The sequence below is a fragment of the Peromyscus leucopus genome, chromosome 17 (assembly GCF_004664715.2).
Source record: "Peromyscus leucopus breed LL Stock chromosome 17, UCI_PerLeu_2.1, whole genome shotgun sequence".
NCBI classification, from domain to species: Eukaryota; Metazoa; Chordata; class Mammalia; order Rodentia; family Cricetidae; genus Peromyscus; species Peromyscus leucopus.
In genome coordinates, this window is record NC_051077.1 from 20,257,895 (window position 1) to 20,277,493 (window position 19,599).

At 41.6% G+C, this 19,599-nt stretch overlaps 2 protein-coding genes across 6 annotated transcripts in view; one reads left to right on the top strand and one right to left on the bottom strand.

Moving 5' to 3' along the window:
- The window catches only part of Wrn (WRN RecQ like helicase), a 113,040-nt gene extending 94,067 nt beyond the window's left edge, over positions 1-18,973 (bottom strand). For 2 of the 3 annotated variants that reach the window (XM_028877196.2, XM_028877194.2), the window contains exons 1-2: positions 18,791-18,973; positions 16,961-17,031 (exon numbers count right to left, since the gene is read on the bottom strand). The gene's annotated coding sequence lies outside the window, so the exon portion shown is untranslated. The remainder of the gene's footprint in view (positions 1-16,960; positions 17,032-18,790) is intronic. The other variant, XM_028877195.2, reaches the window with a different exon arrangement.
- A 308-nt stretch (positions 18,974-19,281) lies between these two features.
- Positions 19,282-19,599, top strand: part of Purg (purine rich element binding protein G) — a 32,527-nt gene continuing 32,209 nt past the window's right edge. For 2 of the 3 annotated variants that reach the window (XM_037211676.1, XM_028877191.2), the window contains exon 1: positions 19,461-19,556. The gene's annotated coding sequence lies outside the window, so the exon portion shown is untranslated. Of the gene's footprint in view, positions 19,557-19,599 lie in introns of all 3 variants that reach the window. The other variant, XM_028877192.2, reaches the window with a different exon arrangement.

Sequence of the window (19,599 nt, forward strand, 5' to 3'; positions counted from 1 at the left end):
TTGAAGCCAAAATAGACCTCAGTAACTAATCTGCAGATGGGAAACACTAGGATCATTTTAATTTGAAATACCTATTTACGTACAAAATTGGGTCTAGATACTACCAGGTAAAGAATTTAGAAGTAAATTTGCTTACAAAACCATTATCTTGGAGCTAGAAAGATGACCTGGCAGTTAAGAGTTCCTACTCCTCTTACAGAGGACCCACTTCCAACACCCTAGTTGGGCAGCTCACAACTGCCTGTGACTACAGAGGGATCTGATAGCCTGATCACCAAGGGCACTAGTAATCAATCTGTGTGTGTGTGTGTGTGTGTGTGTGTGTGTGTGTGTGTGTGTTTGTGTGTGTGTGTGTCTCATGTACACATACACACATTCACAAGACACACACACACATCTGTACATGGATGCTTTCATAGAATATCTAATAAGAATGTAACTTCTGGTAAAAGCCTGGGTTTTTTTTTTTAATGTATTTTGTTTCATGTTAGCTAATTTTTCTGTATTGTTCCAAGGCAGTTTCCTTTGAGACTGGTCTTGAACCCACAATCTTCGTGTGTTATCTTCCTGGGTGGTGGGATTATAGGTATGCACCACCATGACCAGATGTTTTTATATATTAGTTGCAAAATGTGCCTCATGATAGCTAATTTAGTAGACTTTTTGTTTGGGAATGGTAGAACTAGCAAATAAATGTTAATCAATTACCTGTCAAAATTATAAATTATGTGTCAAAAAATACACCTTAAGAGAGTCTATCTGACAGCAATGAGATGGTTAAGAGAAGTTGTCGGGTATCATTTCTAGTTTAGCCAATAAAAATCATACCAGTAAGATTTCAAAGTTAATTCAGAACAAACAAAAACTGGCCAGCTTTACATGTGACATCTCGATCACACCCCAGGCCAAGTCCCAGGGATCGCTGCAGAGGAGGAGGCAGAAAGATTGCTGACAGAACTCACAGAGGCTGTGGCCGCATGCACAAGACCTGCAACACAAGCCAGCCGAATCCCAGCATGAATAGGGAGGGGCTTGTGAAGCCCCACCCACTGCTAAAAAGCTCCTGTCAACTGAGGCTGCTGGGGGAACAAGATTAAGGATGCAGTCCCTGATAGGCAGTGGTCCTAAACATCTTCGGTGTCCCTAAGTCCATGCATATAGAGGCAGCAAAAGGAAACTCAGTGTGTTTAAGAACGAAAGGAAGAGAGGAAGAGAGAGAGACAAAGAGAGAGTGAGATGGAAACAGAGAGAGAGAGAGAGAGTCAGAGACAGAGACAGAGACAGAGAGAGAGAGAGAGAGAGAGAGAGAGACGGAAAGAGACAGAAAAGAGGAAAAGAAAAAGAAAAAAAGAGCACATGAAAATGGGAGGGAAATGGGGGAAGGGTAGGCTTTGGAGGGAGAATGACGGGTAGATTTGATCAAAAGACATTATATGCATAATGAAATTATCAATTTAAAATGAAAAAAAGAGTTAAGCTCACATTCCAAACTAGTTAAGAAGGGGTAGCTTTGGCCAGGCGGTGGTGGCGCACGCCCTTTAATCCCAGCACTCGGGAGGCCAAGCCAGGAAGATCTCTGTGAGTTCAAGGCCAGCCTGGGCTACAAAGTGAGCTCCAGGAAAGGCGCAAAGCTACGCAGAAAAACCCCTGTATCGAGAAAAAAAAAAGAAAGAAAGAAAGAAAGGGTAGCTTTTTAATTACTTGAATTTTAAGCTATACTCCAACCCACCCTACAACAAGAGCTCAGGGGCATGTTTTCTCCATTTAGAACTGAGCCATCTTCCGGAGAACCAACACTTAATGCCAGTCTCAAGAGGAAGTTGGGTTTCATCAGATGAGCTGAGAGATTTCTTTGTTCCTCAAACCTTTAGCTAAGGTAAGGAAATGAATGCCTTCTGTTAACATGGTAATTGCCTTGGCTGATTGCTTGAGGGCTAAACTAAATAAGACATCCCAATGTTTTCTAACAGCATCAAAAAGGGGAGAAACTGTTAATTAAGTTAAACGACCAATATCATCATTTCTAGTATAAGATAAAATTGTTACTAAATAACATTAATAACTAATATACAATTATTCAACAATACTTAACTGATAGGCAGTTAAACTGCTTAATGTGAAAATTGTTTCCATAATTACCTAAGATGGTTCAATTTTATTTTGGTAGTTGAAATTCTCATTTCTTAAAAAGAAAAAAAAAAGTAAAAATGTTTATTACTCTGAAATCTGCTAACCAAATGTTACGGGAAAGTAGTTGTATATTTATGCTATAATTTTAATTTCTCACTATGGATTGTTATGAAATTTTACTATGGCCAATAAGTTCACAGTGAGTCTGAAAAAGAAGACCATATGAACATCACTGTGCACCAAAGAAGAGAAGCTGACATTGACAAGGACTGCTGAGGTGCTGAAGATTTGAATGTAAAGAAGCAAGGAGGCAATGTGGAAGGGAACCCGCTCTGACCTTGGTTTGTGTCAAGAAAATGAGTGCAAAACTGAAAAGACAGAGTAAGATGGGCCTTTCAATGTCACATAAGAATTATTTCATTATGGGACACACTTGAACCATTTCCTCACAACTTAATAACTCAGTCTACGATGGTACGCGTTAGCTTCTAAATTTTTGTCTAGTAAAAGTATAACAGAAGTCTGTCCCATGCCAAAAAATAACCTAAAAGTCTAGTGATCTCACCCACACATCTCATTCTATGTTGCTTTCTACCCATCTATATAATCTGCAGCTTTCTGAAACAATTTCATTATACTGATTCTCATTCATGAACTGAATACATGTGCTGTGTTTATTCTATATATGTGTAAGGATCTATGTTAGAAAGTTATGGTTTGGGGGCTGGAGAGATGGCTCAGTGGTTAAGAGCACTGGCTGCTCTTCCAGAGGACCTGGGTTCAATTCCCAGCACACACATGGCAGCTCACAATTTTCTGTAACTCCAGTTCCAGGGGACCTGACACCCTCACACAAACATACACAGAGGCAAAAAACATCAATGCGTATAAAATAAAAATAAACAATTTTAAAAAAATATGCTTTGACATGTGATCACATAGTATTAATGTGACCTTGAGCAAGCCACTGTTTTCCTAAAATCTCATTTCCTCATCTGCATAATATAATTATATTCCTGTTGTAATGTTGTAATGTTAGTCATTTTACTGTATCTCATAATTTTAGGGTTGGTGGGGGTTTTGTATTTAGTTTAATTTTCAGAGCAGGAAATTAAACCTATGAAAGCATATGTTAGCCCAGCACCCTAACACTAAGCCCAGCCCACATACTATTAGTTTTACTGACCACACTGCTAATAAGATAAATACCAATAAAAATGATGTCAGATTTTTTTAAGGTGTGTGCTACCATCAAGGTGGGTTGTTTTGTTTTGGTTTGGTTTTGGTTTGGTTAGTTGGTTGGTTTTGGTTTGTTGTTGTTGTTGTTGTTGTTTGTTTGTTTGTTTTTTGAGACAGGGTTTCTTTCTGTAGTCTGGCTGTCCTGGAACTCACTGTTGTAGACCAGGCTGGCTTTGAGCTCACAGAGATCAGCCTGCCTCTGCCTCCCAAGTGCTGGGATTAAAAGCATGTGCCAGCACTATCTAGCAATGATCTCAGATTTTTTTAAACTATAATTATACTTGAGTTGGGTTTGGTTTTGTTTGGGGTTTCTGTATTTTGTTTTGTTTTTGTATGCCTGTTGTTGAGACAGTGTCTTGCTATGTAAACCCAGACTGGCTTCAAACTCATGACCTTCCTTCCAGCCTCCGCTTCCAAAGGGCTGCAATGAAAGGCATGTGCTGCCATGCCCATCATGCATTGGAACACTGCTGAGTAGTGATGGCCTTTTACTGTTCTCCTGACTCATCTCCTGTAGTATACTGAGATCTCTTGGAAGGACTGAGAGTCTATGAGTACAGGATTCCAGGCAAATTCTGTGGGTAAGTCCCAGGCAGATTGCTGCTACCTTTGTGTAACACTGTTTGTGAAGAGTCAGGACAACAGAAGACAGACTGTTTTGGGAGAATAAAGAGGAGCATTGGGAATCATGAGAGGTGTCAGGAAAAGAGAAAAAACATGGAAAAACAGAAAAGCCATGCAGAGAAAAGTAGAAACAGCCCACAGCTCCAATCTGAGCTTCCTGGGAAACCAGGTGGCAGGGAAACCAAAGATGTAACCACAAAGTAAGAAATGCCACCTTGTGACAAAAGAATTGCATTCCTAACCAAGAAAAAACCCACAGTACTCTCAAGCCTTAAGCCCAACAAGGGGATTTGGTATGACAGAGACCATTGTGGGTAGGCTAATGCTGAAGAAGAAATTCATTACATTGTTCCCCATATTTCAGAGTTCTGCAGCCAAGTGACTCTAGAGAAGGCAGGAGCGTCCTATTATTTAAGAACGAGCTACTCTTAGGTCCTAAAACTGTGAAGTAATTGCTGGTCAAAGAACCAGAGGACACCATATCATAATACCTGGGTGGAAAAGAACAAGAGAAGCAGACATAGAAACAAACAAATCAGACACAGACTGGACCCACTCAGTTTAAGCAGCAAGTAACCAAGACTAGGAGAGCTCTGTGGATAGATATATTTCAAGCCCTATAAGATTACAATAACCATCAAAATCATTCTTTAAAATAAAGGGGGGAGGGCCGGGCAGTGGTGGTGCACGCCTTTAATCCCAGCACTCCGGCGGCAGAGGTAGGCGGATCTCTGTGAGTTTGAGGCCAGCCTGGTCTCCAAAGCGAGTTCCAGGAAAGGCGCAAAGCTACACAGACAAACCCTGTCTCGAAAAACCAAAAAAATAAAATAAAATAAAATAAAATAAGGGGGGGAACACCTTCAATAATATGCATAAACTAAAGTAACTATACCAGCATTGCAAAGATAAGGAATACAACATACAAAAGAAGAAAAAGATATATACAAGCACAAGTTCAGATAATTAAATATCAATAAACAAATAAAAGTTAGGGAAGAATAAAACATTATTAACCCAGTAAACAAACAAGTGTCTAAAATGAAGAATGGAGAAATTTACTTTCAATAATAACTCTAAACACAAATAATCTTAGCTCTCTAATTAAAACATACAGAATCAATGAAGGAATTTAGCTCAGTAAATAAGAGTGCCTGCCAAGCATACACAAGGTCCTGGATTTGATCTTCCACACTGGGGGTGGGGGCGTAGAATATAACTGCTTTCTGTCTGCAAGAAACTCATCTCACCAGCAAATATATGCCCAGACTTAAATAAGTGCAAGGATGGAGAAACAATATTTTAAGCAAACAGAAACCAAAATCAAACAGGAACAGCTATGTTCACATCTGACAAAGCAGACTTCAAGTCAAAATTAAAAGGCATAAAGAAGGTCACTACATAGTAACATAGAAAGACGTCTACCAATAAGATAGGATTCTATATGTATATATATATGGCACACCAACATGCAAAGTCACATGAAACACACATGCGCGCGCACACACACACATACACACACACACACACACACACACACACACACACACACACACACACACCAGGATATAATGGGGATAAGTAGATCCAGATCCAAATTGGGTAACTTTAATACCCAACTCTTGTCAATAGACAGATAATTCAGACCAAAAAATCAGCAAACAGAGAAACTGAAACACAGATCAAATGAACAGACTTCTATAGATATTTCAACCAACAGCTAAGGAATACACATTTTCTTCAATAGCCCAAGGAGCTACCTTCAAAATAAATCACATTTTAGACTCTGTGGTGGTTTGAAAGAAAATGACCCTCAAAAGGAGTGGCACTATTAGGAGGCTTTGTTGGAGTGGGCGTGGCCTTGTTGGAGGAAGTGTGTCACTGTAGAGGTGGGTTTTAGAGTCTCATATATGCTCAAACCACATTCAGTGTCTCAGACAACTTCCTGTTGCCTATGAGTCAAGATGTAAGAACTCTCAGCCCCCTCTCTAGCACCATGTCTACCTACATCCTGCCTTGCTTCCCACCATGACAGTGATAGACTAAACCTCTGAACTGTAAATGAGTCACCACAATTAAATGTTTTCCTTTATAAGAGTTGTCATGGTCATGGTGTCTCTTCACAGTACTAGAAACCCTAAGACAGACCCCAAATTTGCATAAATAAATAACAAAACAACTGAAATAACTCAGATAATGGAAGAAAACTACAACTGAATAGCAAAACAAACTACAGAAACTATACAAGCATGTGGATATTGAATAATATTTTTGAATGAGCAGTAGGTCACTGAAATTAGGAAGAATGTAAATTAGTGCAGCTACTATGGAAAATGCTATAGAGGTTCCTCAAAAAAACTAAAAATAGAACTAATATACAGTGTAGTTCTACCACTCTTGAAAACATACTTGAAGGAATGAGAGTCAACATGTAATAGACTGTACAGTTATATGTATCACAATATTCATAGTAGCCAAATTATGGAATCATAATGGATATTTATAAACAACTAAATGGATAAAGAATATATTATGATCCTAGCTTGCTTCTCTGTTGCTGTGATAAAACACTGACCAAAACAACCTGAAAGGGGAAAGGGTTTCTTTTCTTTGCCTTATAGGATACAGTCCATTATCAAGGGAGGCCAAGGCAGGACCCTAAAGGCAGGAGGAACTCAAGGAGAGACCGTGGAGGAATGTTGCCTACTGCCTTGCTCCCTCTGACTTGCTCAGTCTGCTTTCTTATATACCAGAGGACCACCTGACCAGGGTTGGCACCACCCAGTGAACTGAGCCTTCCCACATCAATCATGAATCAAGAAAATGTTCCACAGACAAATCTGATAGGAACAGTTCCTCAACTAAGTTTCCCTCTTCCCAAGTAATTACAATTGTGTCAAGTTGACAAAAACTTGGAGCTACAGCAAAGAATGGATCAGCCGTTGAGATCACTTGCTGTTCTTGCTGAGGACCTGGGTTCAGTTCTCAGCATCCATATGGTAGCTTCAAAACCATCTCTAACTCCAATTCCAGGAGATCCAGCATCCTCTTCTGATGTGTCTGGGTACCAGGCAGGCATATAAAATGCAAATAAATCTTAAGCAGGGTGTGGTGGAATATACCTTTAATTCCAGCACTTGGGAGGCAGAGGCTGGTAGATCTCTACGAGTTCAAAGCCAGCCTCGCCTACATAGTGATTCTGGGCCAGCCAAGGGTTACATTAAGTGAGACCGTCTATTTAAACAAATAACAAAAAACTAACTAGCACAGTGGCCAATATACATATAATGGGGTATAATTCAATCACACAAAAAAACAACAACAACAAAATCATGACATTTGAAGGAAAATGGATAGAACAGGACATCATGGTGTAAAGCTCAGAGAAGACAAATATTGTATGTTTCTCTCATATTCTAGAAGAGAAAAAGAGTGACATGAAATAGAAAGGACTATTTGGGACAAGGAAGACCAGCGGAAGGGTGACAGTAAAAGGCAATAGTGGTATATGACCAAAATACATTATAAACCATGTGTGAAATACACGTATTAATATATAACTAATACAGGTCCTATTGAAACCTACTATTATGCACAATTAATATATGCTAGTAAAAAAAAAAGACAACAGAATATGGATACAGACAGAGATACCAAACCCAGACAAAAGAAACAAAGAATATATTTTTTTCATCAACAGTTAACTTATGGGGGAATGTCTTTCTGTATGCTGTAAAATATGCTGCTCTGATTGGTTGCTAAATAAAGCTGTTTGGCCAATGATGAGGCAGAATAAGGTTAGGCGGGACATTCTAACTAGAGAGGAAGGAGGAGAAAGACAGAGCAGAGGAGACTCATTTACCCAATATTTCACTTTTATCCATTGGTCCTGAGTCAGAGTACTGAATTTTAATATGAATCTATTCTCTTTTCTCTGTAACTACACACAAATTATATTTAGGAAGCTTCCAACTACGATCTAATCATTTTCATGTTCTCATCCAACTATTCATGGATACAGAAAGAAATACAAAAAAGAAATTTCAATGACTGGTAGATTCATAAAACTGGGTAAGTAAAAGAATAACATAACACAGAAAACTTATAAACTAGAGCAACTTAAAGGCTCCAGCAATTCAGTTTGGCTATCATGGGTCCTAATTCTGGTTAGACAATTTGGATTTCACCAACACAATTAACTTATTTTTACTGCAAAGCAACTTCCAATAAAAATAGTTTCAGGAGCTGAAATGATTATCATGCAAATATGAAGATCAGAGTTTACACCACCAGCACGCACTCACATTAAAAAACAAACAAACAAACAAACAAAACCAAAAAAAAAAAAAAAACACCTGGGTACTGTGGCACACATTTCAAAAAAAGAACAATGATCCCTGTATTCCTGGAGGATGACCTGGAGCTTGGTGACCAGGCCATTGACCCTGGTCTCCACATATGTGCAGGCACAAACACAAATGTGTGTTTTAAATTTAACAACTTTTTACATTTTTAGTTTAATGAGGGAAAATGAAATGTACAGGAAAAATAGATGGACCTGGGAAATAGAATACTGAGTGAGATAACACAGACTCAGAAGAAAAAAAGCCACACGTTCTCCCTCACACCCGGATCCTACCCTATAATATACACATGTATGTTGTTTGAATCTTAGATGGTCTTTTAATTAAAAAAAAAAAAAAAAACAGAGCCAGATATTGGGGTGAAAGTTGAAAGATCAGAGAAACAGAGCAAGCCACAGCCAACTCCTCACCGGAAAGGATCTCTGCCGAACTGCTTTAGTTCCTGTTTCCTCACACTTTATATACCTTTCTCTGCCCAGCCATGTCACTTCCTGGGATTAAAGGCGTGTGTGCTTCCCAGTACTGGGATTAAAAGTGTGTGCCACCACTGCCTGGATGTTTCCAGTATGGCCTTGAACTCATGGAGATCAGGACAGATCTCTGCCTCCCAGTGATAGAATTAAGGGTGCGTGCCACCACTGTCTGTCCTCTATGTTTAATCTAGTGTCTGGCTCTGTCCTCCGATCCCCAGGCTAGTTTATTAGGGCCCCCAATATTACTGCACATGTACATCTCTAAACAGGTATAAAAGTGAGTACATCTAAAGATCTAGAAAGGAAACCACGGGAGAGTAACAGTAGGCAATGAGGAGGGATGGAGAGAAGACAAAGGGGATGCAGAATGAAGGAGGAAGAGACTGGAGGGAGGAGGGAAGAAGGGCAGAAAGAGCGACCGAAAAGATGGGAGGCAAGAGAACCACAAAAGCTCCTCTTATTTAAGTATGTCATAATGGTAGCTAGCACACTTATATTTATATGCTGATTTAAAAAATGAAAACAAAAAATCTGACCTTGATTTCTTTTAATCTGTCATATTTGCATATTTTCAGGAAATGAGACTGTACATATTGGCTACACTTACAGCAACTAGTATGCATATTGATGTACACATATACAAACCTATAGATTATTTTAAAGACATATAAATAGGAATGAGACAGGAGTGAGGAAAACAGAGTAACTAAGAAATCTATAACAAAGTTCCCATTAGATTCCTTAATTAAATAGATCTTAAGACTTTCACTAACCTATCAGAGATTTTTGCTAGTCTTAATTTCCCTCCAAACAGCCCAAATTGAAAAAAAAGAAAAGAAAACCTAAATAAAACCACCTATTAGCACCCAGCCATGGTAAGTCAAAGCAATTCTGAGTAGGAACAGGATGGTTTCTTTCTGAGATACCTATTTCTTTTAGGTCTCTAATAAATGTTCCTGTCGAATATTATATGAGACACAGTTTTGTATTAATAAGGGCCAACTAAAATAAGGCGCAAATGTAAATCAATCAAAGCAAGACAACGAAATCACAAGGCTAGCAACAAGACAAAGGGAACAGGCTGTCTCTCCTTTCCTGCTCTCCCCTCCCCTCCCTCTATCTCCCTCTCCTCCCTCCCCTCTCTCCTTTTCTGCTCTCCTCTCCCCTCCCTCCATCTCCCTCTCCCCCCACCTCCTTTTCTGCTCTCCTCTCCCCTCCCCTCCCTCCATCTCCCTCTCCCCCTCCTTTCTCTCCTCTGCTCTCCCCTCCCCTCCCCTCCCTCCATCTCCCTCTCCCCACTCCTCTCTCTCCTTTTCTGCTCTCCTCTCCCCTCCCTTCCCTCCATCTCCCTCTCCCCCCTCCTCTCTCTCCTCTGCTTTCCTCTCCTGACCCTCACCCTCCCCTTCCCTCCCCTCCCCTCCCACTCCCCCTGCCCCTCCTGCTCTCTCTCCTGTGTCATGGTAAGGTGCTGCACTGCCCATAAACCAGGAAGATGACTGGACCTGAACTGAATCCATGACACAGGGGAATGCTTTAGAACTGAATTTCACTGTCCAACTAAATAATTCATTATTTTTAATGAATTTCCTCTGTTCTGCCAGTGGCTTTAGCAACTCGGCTAAAATCAATCATTATAAACTGGGAAACAGCCGAGAAAGTTTTCAAGTAAGTCCATTTCAAACTTGCTTAGGTGTCTACTTTTCTTCTTAAATTTATTACTCTTACTTCACAGAGCCTGAGATGAAATTTTATAGGTTTCATTTTTAAGTGGACACTCATGGTTGCCTAGACAGCATCCATTCTGCACTAGACTCTCTTTATCACACCAATAAATTTAATTCAGATAATGTACAGTTACCTCCTAAGCCAGTTCCTATAGTGGCCCAATTGGCCTAAATTCCCCTTTGCACAGTGACTCAGAAACTCAGGCCTAAGATCAAAGCCATAGCGTGCATTTGGTTTAAGAACAAAATACATTATTCAAGTCCAAACAGACACAAGAGCCATTTTTGAGATTGCTAAGGCTATCTCTAAGAATAAAAGCCTTGCTCTTTCAGGAAAATGGCCTAACGTGATGACTTCTAATTGAGACCGTAAAGCTCAGACTTTCCACAACCACTTTGCTACCGTGAATGAAGCCGACATGGGGTAAAAGCCAGAAGGCAGCAGAGATGGTGAGCTTTTATTAGTCCCAGGCTTGTTTTGGCCTTCAAGTTGCATCTTCATAGTACATTTCCTGCCCAGCATGCCAGTGCACTCCTGTAATCTGGACACTGGGGAGGCTGGGGCAGGATAGCTGTCACTAGTCAAGGCCAACCTGGGCTACATAGTGAGTGTCAAGGCAGCCTGGGATATGGAGTGGGACCCTGTCTCAAAAAGAACAAAGGGGCTGGGGCAATGCCTCAGTCAGTAAAGTGCTTGTGCAGAAGCATGAGCACCCACATAAAAATTAAATAAAAAAAAATAGGCAGGGAGCACCCATCTGTAAACCTGCTGTAGGGGAGACAGGGACAGGAGTCTCTGCTGGGGTACTAGCTAGTCAGTCTAGCTGAATTAGTGAGCACGAGGTACAGTGAGAGACCCTGTCTCAAAAAAGAGGGTGAAAAGTGATCAAGCATTGCTGTGGGATAATGCTCTTGTACACTGTAAAGATTTGTCACTCGAATTGGTTTAATAAAACGCTGATTGGCCAGTAGCCAGGCTAGAAGTATAGGCAGGGTAACCAAACTAAGAATGCTGGGAAGAGGAAGGGCAGAGTCAGGAGTCGCAGGCCAGACACAGGGGAAGCAAGATGAGAATGCCGCACTGAGAAAAGTTACCAAGCCATGTGGCTAAACATAATAAGAATTATGGGTTAATTTAAGTGTAACAGCTAGTTAGTAATAAGCCTGAGCTACTAGCTGAGCATTTATAAGTAACAGTACCTCCGAGTCAATTATTTGGAAACAGGAAGGCAGGAAAGAGACTTCTGCCTACAGAGGACATATCCAATATCAACTTCATGTCTTCACACACACACACACACACACACACACACACACACACACACACATATACATACATGCACACAAAATAACAAGTAAAAATAAAAAATATACTTCCTTACCATTTAGGCTAGGTCTATCTGAAGTTTTCCATAATAGCATTCTAATTAATCTATAAATACAACTAAAAATAAAACTGTGTTGTCAGATCTTTTCTTTAATCTCTTACGCTAAATAAAAATAAATTGTTTGAATAAACAAACAACCATAAATAATAGAGTAGTAAGTTTTGTACCTTCAAAATAGAAAGTTCTACTGAGGGTACTGGAAGATGCCTGTAACCCCAGCACTCAAAAGACAGAAGGAGAAGGATCAAGAGTTCAAGGCCAGCCTGGGCTACATTCAAACAGTGGCCTCATCTCAAAACATGGGATGAAGATGAAGCTCTACGGCAGAGCACCTGCCGAGCATGCACAAAGCCCCCTAGGCTACGACCCCAGCACTGGAAAAACAGTTCAAAACTTTCAACAACAACAACAACAACAAAACTAAGAAACAAAATAATTCAGCTGCAATTTCAGAAAATGATAACTAAATGAGACTGATGCTTAACATTAGGATACAAAGCTCTGCACTGGGCTGAAATTCAGCACTGCCAGACTGGTAAGAAAAGCCCAACAGTGTCTTCAGTAAGTGGCATTGGAGAAACAGGGCATCCTCTCATAAAAAGAATAAGCTTAGTGGTCGAGACTTGTCTGGTACTGAAATAATAAATACATAAATAAATGAGCCATATCATCCCACAGTCTCCATGCTGGATACACCAGAAATGAAATGAAATCGGCACCCTAGAGATACACCCGTTCCCATGTTCACAGCATTCTTCACAATGGCCAAATGGGAATAACATGAGCGCCCATCAGAGAATGAATGGACAAGGAAGACATGGTCAGCTCCAGGCAGGGAAAATATTGAAACTTAGGAGGCGTTTCTAATCTTTGAGAAAGAACAAGTTTTTCAATAAATGAGGGCAACAAAACTGGCTATGATAATAATTTTGATATACCAGCATTGACAAATTTTTACGAGTTGAATTTAAAGACAATTTGCAGGACTGCAAGAACTGGCCCCACTGTTTTAAAAGATGTACTTATAGGAGATATCAAAACGTTTCACCTCCAAAAGCTCCAGTTGACAGTCAGTAAAATATGCAAATATGGAACCCACAGACACAGCAGTCTGGCTATAGACACAAAGGCAAAGCAGCTAGGAGAATCTGTACCAGTCACCAGGTGACCTTACAGCGGACAGAATGAGACTGAGCGTCAGGTATGTGAACCTGCCTCAACACTCTATAACTTGTTTCTTATCAAGCAGGATATTTTCTCATTCGTCTTCTCTTTCCTCTCCCACCCCATCTACATCTTTCATGCAAACCAGCCATGATATAAATCTGAAAATAGTAAGTACTGCTTCATACCTTTTCAAATTGGCATCCCAAGAACAAATGTATCAAAAAAGTTTAATCTTTTCTTAAAGTAAATAAAAGGTAAAAAGAAAGAAAGGAGGAAAAGGAGAGTGGTTATCTCAACACTTGGGGCTAGTGACATCACTCTGTGAGAGACAGACTGCCTGGATTCAATCTCCACCACCACAAAAAGTAAATATATGCATGGGTACATACTAAGAAAGAGGGTAACAGGCCCACAGTGTACAATACATTTTAATAACACTCTACTCTCCAAAATTTAGCCTTTCCTAACCTAAATGCACTAGCACTAAAACTTTCTGCCTAGAACTAATCTCATCAGCAGTACCAAAGTAAAGCCTAATTAAGACCAGCAGGAATTACTCATGACAATTGTTCAGGGATAATAAACATAACCCAGGTCTCAGTTCTCTGGTCCACTGTCCTCTGGCTATAATCACTAGTTCCAAGGAGTCCAACAGCAGCAATACTTACGATTCTACTTCCACGCTAAGAAGATGGACAATTTACTTTTGGCTAGATGTGAATGAAGAACTGTATATTCAAGATTAATGCAAGCCAATCTTTCAACCATAGAGGTGCCCACCATGAAAATGGCCTCATAGTAGGCAATAAAGCATGGTCAGAAAGATAGTCAAAGCCTAAATGTTTGAAGGCCACCCTGCTTCAGGAAGCAGCTTATAAGAGGCCAACAAATAACTGGCTGTGGCTGAAGTCAATTTGACTCTGGTTTTTCCACTGAAAATATTCTTGTCAGTAAGAATTTTTAATAATTAATACCCGGTAGCCATCTTTTTTTATATTGAACTAGTCATCAAACCTATGGCTTTCTGCACGCTAGACACATGCTCTACCACTGAACTGCACGCCCAGCCCTAATCACAAGTCTTGATCTAATTTCTTAAAGTCTGTCTAGAGTTCTTTTCTTTAGCTACCATGACTCGGCTCTTATCTAAAGACAGGTTACCCAATATTTTCAATACAGATAAACTTCAGTGAACTTCCTTGTGCATATGGGTTTCTTTAACAATTACTTCCATAGGATAAATTTCTAGATAGGAAATTACTAGGTCACAGTAGCTTTTCTGACAATATATCTGGAATTATTGGCTATCACCATCATTATCACAGCCATTTTTATCTCCAGTCTACCCTTTCTCCTGGCTCCTCCCTCATCCACAACCTGTGTTGTAAAACATCCAAGGGAGACACTGTCTTCCATTTTTCACTACCTGTCCTCCAATTCTTGTCATTAAGAGGAAATGAATTACCCCACAATCTAAGTTCTACATATCCCATTCTGGTTGGTTAGTTTGTCGTTTGTTTCTTGGTTTTTCCAGAAAGGGTTTCTTAGTGTAGCCCTGGCTGTCCTAGAACTCACTCTGTAGACCAGGTTGGCCTCGAACTCACAGAGATCAGCCTGCTTCTACCTCCCGAGTGCTGCGATTAAAGGGGTGTACCACCATTCTGTAACCAACAGTTCTACTCTTCAAGCTTATCTCCCCTAAGAAATTCAACTCCAAGAATCTTTTGGCTCCCCACCCCCATCATCTGTAATCCAGTGGTTTTCACGGTCCTCAACCCCTGGGTGGTTTCTACTTTGTTTTTAATTTTTTTAATTGTAATTTTATTTTTGGAGACAGCATCTCACTCTGCAACCCAGGTCAGCCTGGCTCTCACTATGTTGTCCAGGCTGACCTCCCACGTACCCCCATTTCAACCTTCCTGAGCGCTGAGAGCAGGCAGGAGGCGCCACTCTCGTCTACACGTCTTGGTGACCAGCTGGAATTCCAAAGCTTTAACTGTTCCCTTGCACACTCCCTTGGTTGGCTTCAGCGCCCTTCTTGGTTCTATTCTCTCCTACAAAACTAACCCTAACTAAATGAAAGGAAGTTTCTTCCATCCCCTTTGCCTACACAGATGCTGCCTACACAGATGCTGCTGAATTAGTTAGGAAAAAAAAAAAAAAAAAAAAACACTCAAATTGACTGGTCTTCCCTTTAAACGTCCGACTCGAAGGGAGTCATCTGTACTTCCTGGCAATCTGCAGTTTTCCCTTTACCTATTTACTACCGTCCCTCCCTATGGTAACAATTTCATAACATTTCTCTCTCCGTAAACCTCCTTCCCCATCTTCACCCTGAGGTGACGACCTTGTTTCCAATCGCAACAAGCTCTTCATCGGAAATGAACAGTGGTTCTCAACCTGTGGGTCATGACCCCCCCTTGGGGATCAAATGCCCCTTTCTCAGGGGTCACCTAAAACCATATGCATATGACATATTTACGTTATAATTCATAACAGTAGCAAAATTACAGCTATGAAGTAGCAACAAAAATAATTTTATGGTTGGGGGTCACCACAACACGAGGAAGTGCATTAAGGGGTCGCAGTATTAGGAAGGTTGAGAACCACATATCTAGATAACCATGACTAATACAGCATCTAAACTAGAAAAGTAAACCTTTTCTATCTTAACGGATAGCACAATCCTATACATAAAAACCCTAGGAACTGACAAGAAAGCTACTAAACCTAACCAAAAATAAATAAATAAATAAATTCAACAGAGTTGCAGAATTCAAGATTAACACACAAATATCTGCTGTTTTCCTATATCAAAATGAATAATGTAAAAGAAAGAAAGCAATACCATTTCCAACAGCATTTAAATTAATAAAATACCTAGAAATAAATTTAACCAAGCAGGTTTAAAAACAAAAACAAAACTTGTTCACTTGTAAGCTACATTTCCACATGTAAAAGAGTGAAGCTGAACCCTTAACTCAAATTAAATACAAATTCAAATAAAAGAGCTAGCCCTAAAAAAATAAAATAAAATAAAATTAGAAGAGAATAAGAATGAAAAAAATCATGACTTTGGAAGTGGTCATAAATTACTTAGATAAAATAACAAGGGTACAAATATAGAAAGAACTTGAACATATCAAAATTGAAAACTTTGGGAATTAACATAATGAAAAAGTGAAGAAGTGTCCAGCATTGTAGAGCATGCCTATAATCCCAGCATTGGTAAACAGAGGCAGGGGGAATCTTGAATTCACGGACAGCCTGGCTACATACCAAGACCCTATCTCAAAATCAAAATATGATAAAGTTATTTGAAAATTATATATATATCAATATGAAACTGTCATTATATGTAATATGATGAAGAGGTCCTATAACTCCACAATTTAAAAAACTCAATTTTGAAAATGAGCAAAGGACAATAACACATACTCTGTCAAAGACTAGTATCCATTAAATGCATGAAAAGTCGCTCAATGACATTAGTCACTGAAGAAATACAAATCAAAACAGAAATAAGATACTACCCCACATAGCCCTCTAAGAGGACTACAATGAGAATAAAAAGTAGGGGAATAAGTTTTGACAAGGATGTGGGGAAATTGAGACTCTTGTGCATTACCATTGTGGGAAAGTTCAGCAGTTGCTTAAAAAGTTTTATCATATACTCCAGAAAGTTCATTCCCATACACAGACATATGCCAAAAAAATTAAAGCAGGGACACAGATATGCACACAACATTCAGAGCAGCAGAATTCACAACAAAAAAAGGAGGAAACAACCTATCTATCAATAGTTTAAAGGATAAGCAAAATGTGGTACACATACATGATGAAATGTAACTCACCCTTAAAACGGGGACTCAGCTCCGCTAAACACCACGGCATGGATAGACCTTGGCAGCACACTGAGCCTCGTCTGTCAGAAATGAAAGGACAAATATTTATGGTTCTATTTACATGAAATATCTGAAATGGGTGGATTCATAAGAGAAAGGATATATCACAAATTTCTGGGGGCCTGGGAAGAGGAAGCAATGAAGTTATTGCTCCATGGTTACAGAGTTCCTCCTTAGGATGAAGAGAAAGTTCTGGAAATAGGGCTAGGGTGTGGCTCAGTAAAAGATATGTAGCATGAGCAATGTCCAGCATCCAAAAAAAACAAGAACCCAAAGCAACAACAATGAAAAATAATCTTAAAAGTAGATAGTGATGACATTTGCACATGAAGATATAGTTAGTATCACTGAATGTACTTAAAATTATTAAGTTGGCAAATTATATTATACATATGTGTGTATATTACAATTTTTAAGTTTTGTTTTTTGGGTTTTTGTTTGTTTGTTTGTTTTTTGTTTCTTGAAACAGGGTTTCTCTGTGTAGCTCTGGCTGTCCTGGAACTCACTCTGTAAGACCAGGCTGGCCTTGAACTCACAGAGATCTGCCTGCCTCTGCCTTCCTGAGTGGTGGGATAAGGATTATTCTAATAAAGTTGTTTCTCTGACCAGTCTCCAGTAGCTTTCCAACTCTTGAGGATGGTGCACCAAATTTCCAAAACAGTCAACAAATCCTGCACAGACTCTCTGGTCTCCACTAGCTGCCTCATTTTCTCTGCCTTTAATGGCCCTTCCAGGTTGCTCTTAACTACAAGAAGCCTCATTCAGGCTATTGCACTTTCTTTTTCCCTGGGATGCCCACCAGGTCATCTCTCACTTCCTTCACAGTGAGGACCTACTGGAAAACTGTAGCTCCCAGCTCCCACTGGCCTTCACTCCTCTTCCTTTCGTTTTTACTTTGACATACTACACGTGGCATTTTGTGTGTCTCTTACCACTAAAATATAAGCTCTAAAAGGATAGGTTTTCCTCCCTGATTGATTATCTTGTTATCTCTAATGCCTTGAGCAGAGCTCAACAATTATATGCTTAATTCACACAGAACTGGGATGTCCAGGATTCCATCCTCAGGCAAAGAGGAGAGAGGAGAGAAAGACTAGTATTCAATGACATCAAGTACTCAACTGCCCTATCCACCCCAGGCTTTGCATACAGTCTCTAACACAAGGTCAGGATGGCATCGCAGAGTAGGCAAGACTATCTTGAGTTCGAGGACAGCCTGGGCTAAAAGTATGAAGGGCTACAAAAAGAGAAACCCTGTCTCAACAAACCAAAGAAAAATAAAGCCTAACTTATTATAATGTGGGGACTCTGAATTAGCATCCTAAAGATTTTATTGCTCTCCAGGTATTTTACACATCACGTCTATCGGAGAACGGGTCATATTGAACAAGACAAAAAGCCCATTAAGAACAATGGCTTGAACTTAAGAGATCCAATACAATTTGCCCAAGCGTGGAAAGTCGGTTGCTCCCCCTGACTTAGTTATGTCAGCATAACCCTCCTCTGAAAGTCGGACTCTCAGGGCTTAAGAAACCGCAGCTGCAGGCGGAAGGGCCGGAAAGTCCATTAACTGGCGGGATCAGAGGAGGCCTGTGGCTCTGAGGCCCCTTTCCCGGGGAATCAGAAGGAGAAAGGAGGCAGGTTCCGTTTCTAGGAATCTCCCCCAACACAACCCCAAGGGTCTGTCCAGCGCGGGCCAGGGGGCCCCAAGGGTGCAAGATGCAAAGCACAGCCCAGGGTACGCAGAGAGGAGAAGCGAAAGCGTGGAAGACACGTTACCCTGAGAACAGCCAGCTAGATCAACGGGTCTCCTCCTTCAGCAGGATGACTTATGGAGGGCTGAGGACCAAAGCCCACAACCCGGGCACCGGGGGGAGGCCCCCACACACACTAACTTTATGCCGGCAGGCGCCCAGGTGCACTCCTGCTCTGGGGACTGCCCTCCCCTGCACTCTGCCCGCGGCCCCGCCCAACTTCCCCCAGCCCCGCCGCCCTCCCACCGCAGCCATCCCGGTAGGCCGGCGCAGCGCGCATGCCCAAAGCCGACGGCCGCCGGGCACGCCGGGAAATGTAGTCTCGAAACAGGTGCGGGCGAGCCGCGGGAAGTCAGAGGCTCCCGCCACCTCTCCAGCCGGCTCTCACGCACGCCGGGTCCCCGCGCGTTGGCTGCCGTCAGGGCGCGCCCAGAGGCTGAGCCCGAGCCCCCCTCTTTCCGCTAGCGCGGCTGGGGAGGCGGGGTCCGCAGCCCGGCCCCGCCGCCGGCAGCTCCCCGCCTCCCTCCCGCCCTCCCCGCGGCGTCGGGCCGGTGCCCGAATCCAGGCAGCGGCCGCAGGAGGCGCGGCGCGGCGGCGGCGGCGGCGGCGGCGGCGGCGGTGGGCGCCGCAGGCGATGCCCCTGCCCCGCTGCTCCGGCGGGGGCAGAGCGCGCGGCGGCGGCGGCGGCGGGGAAGGAGGCGGGGGGGCGGCGGCTGCGGCGGAGGGGCCGAGAGCTGGCGGCGGCGGCGGTGGTGGTCGTGAAGGGCATCGGTGGCGGTGACGGAGATGATGTGAGTGTCGGCTGGCTGGGGGGACCACCCCCCCTCCTCCGGG